This window comes from Octopus sinensis, linkage group LG4, assembly GCF_006345805.1.
Source record: "Octopus sinensis linkage group LG4, ASM634580v1, whole genome shotgun sequence".
NCBI lineage: Eukaryota > Metazoa > Mollusca > Cephalopoda > Octopoda > Octopodidae > Octopus > Octopus sinensis.
The window spans coordinates 140,325,936-140,328,776 of NC_043000.1; the positions used below are offsets into that span (position 1 = coordinate 140,325,936).

The 2,841-nt window shown below is 38.6% G+C and overlaps 1 non-coding gene across 1 annotated transcript; it reads left to right on the plus strand.

Annotated features, from left to right (window-relative positions):
* The first annotated feature begins 466 nt into the window (after positions 1-466).
* LOC115211219 lies at positions 467-585 on the plus strand. Its single transcript, XR_003881540.1, has one exon. It is a non-coding gene; the product is annotated as a 5S ribosomal RNA (ribosomal RNA).
* The last annotated feature ends 2,256 nt before the right edge of the window (positions 586-2,841 follow it).

The window sequence follows — 2,841 nt, forward strand, 5'->3', positions numbered from 1 at the left end:
ATGATTTTAACCACTAAATATTGAAACTGATATGCTGTAACCTTTCTCATTACAGAACTGACAGGGTTTGAATGTTGAGTACTGCTAAAACGTGTTGGCTTCTATAAAGTTTTGATGCTTGTGGTAAACACTGACATACCAAATTCTGCCTTATATAATATCACCTACAAAATGCTTTACACTGCTCTGCCAAATTATTTGGGATCATGTAAGTAATTCAACAAAAGTTTTGTTATTAAGAGTGGCTCAAAACAATGATGATGCTTTCAGCTTGTCACCAACTGAACTTTCTTTTGTATCTCATTCATCATTGCTGTCTAATCACAAATTGTGTTAACGTTTATTGCAAAATATTTAAATCATGTGCAGGATTCTTTTCCATCGGTCGAACAGTCAGAAATAGTGGAAAGATTTTGTATTTTGCAAACATTGTCTTATATTTTGTCTACTTCTGCATTCATGTTGTGCATACAGCCATATCACGTTGAAAGCACCGGTTCTCGTCCGATCACCGAAGTTAAGCAACATCGAGCCTAGTTAGTACTTAGATGAGTGACCGCTTGGGAAACCTAGGTGCTGTAAGCATTACCTTTTGTTATAGGCGCAGGAGTGGCTGTGTGGTAAGTAGCTTGTTTACCAACCACATGGTTCCAGGTTCAGTCCCACTGCGTAGCACCTTGGGCAAGTATCTTCTACTATAGCCCCGGGCCGACCAAAGCCTTGTGAGTGAATTTGGTAGACGAAAACTGAAAGAAGCCCATCGTATATATGTATATATATATATGCGTGTGTGTGTTTGTGTGTCTGTGTTTGTCCCCCTAGCATTGCTTGACAACCGATGCTGGTGTGTTTATGTCCCCGTTACTTAGCGGTTCGGCAAAAGAGACCGATAGAATAAGTACTGAGCTTACAAAAGAATAAGTCCCGGGGTCGAGTTGCTCGATTAAAGGCGGTGCTCCAGCATGGCCGCAGTCAAATGACTGAAACAAGTAAAAGAGTAAAAGAGTATACTCATGCGTGCATGCACACAGACATGTACACACACACAACCACACACACACACACAACTACACACACACACACATACACACACTGGTAAAAAATCTTTTCAGAGGACCACAGCTCTTTAACATCCTCCCTAAATGCCTGAGAGACTTACACGGTGTGGATGTGGGTTTCTTTAAAACTAAACTGGATCGCTTCTTGTTGGGAGTCCCAGATGAACCTACCTCACGACAGGAGACACGGATGCGGGCAGCAGCATCGAACTCCCTTGTTGATCAAGTGCCACGTATCAGAGGTGGATTCACAAACTAGTGTAGCTCATTCAGCGGTGGTGCCCCAGCATGGCCGCGGCCTTCGGGCTAAAACATTTTTAAGGATTTAAGGATTTTAAGCCTTTATACTTTACAAAACTAAAATGCGTTTGAACATTTCCTGTCCAGATCACATGTTATTACACCCACTAACACAGCCACCACCCTTGTCCATATACATACTGTACTGAATGATGAAGCTTTGTGAATTCCATACCACATCCTATTAAAATACTAATATTTATATATATCTAACATCCTACTTGATATTAATGTAAAATGTTTCACAAGCAATTTCCTAAATACATACAAGTGCACACACAGTTGCATATATATATAAGGCATGCAATAAGCACCATGCATGCATGGGTCGTTGCCAGTGTTGTCTGAATGGCTCCCTGTGCCAGTGGCGCATAAAAAGCACCATCCAAACATGGTTGATGCCAGCCTCCACCCTCCTCGACTGGCTCCTGTGTTGGTGGTACGTAAAATGCACCATCCAAACGGGGCTGATGCCAATGCTGCCTGACTGGCTCCCATGCCGGTGGCACGTAAAAAGCACCAACTACACTCTTGGAGTGGTTGGCGTTAGGAAGGGCATCCAGCTGTAGAGACATTGGCAAATCAGATTGGAATCTGATGTGGCCTCCTGGCTTGCCAGTCCCCAGTCAAACCGTCCAACCCATGTCAGTATGGAAAATGGACGTTAAATTATGACGACGACGACGACGATGATGATGATGATGGTGATGATGATGATGATGATGGTGGTGATGATGATATATGGATGCATGTATTATTGTTAGGCACATCTTAAGTACAAAATGATATCAAAATAAATGGGATTACAATGGCCTGCTTGGTGTATAATCTTTGACAAATGCACTTTTAGCAGAGTACCACTCTGTATTTTTTTTATGAACACCAGTATGTATGTGTTTCTACATATATTACAAATGAAACGAATGTGATATTTTCTTTGTCACTGTGTAAATATTTCATTATATTAGCCTAATCGCTGTTAATTTCATACAATAGACCAATTATGTTTATTTATTAAGAAAGGTCACATTTACTTCCTGACTATTTACTTATTTATTTCTCTGACTATTTAATGTTATTTCATTTCTATCTACCAATAACAAAGTTAGAAAAATTTTTTGTTTAGCCTCTAAGGTGGTGATAAAGCATTTATTTTATAATTTTGATTATTTTTCAATTCTTCTTTGCCTAATTTTCTGTTGCTTTTCTCTTCTTTTATAGTCTATTTGATCAACACCAATTTGTAATCTGTCATTTTATTAGCAATATAACAACTCTTAGAATCTCGTTTATATTTTTAATTCATGAATTGTTTAGTATATGTGCAACGACTATTTCAAGGAAGATACGCTAATGATTATTGTTTTGTAACTTTTACATAAGACATGTCAAAGAAACTAATTAAGAACTAGGTGTCATATTTAATATTGTTCAAAATGCATTTGTTTATAGATATTTGGTACAATGCAATTCATCATCATCA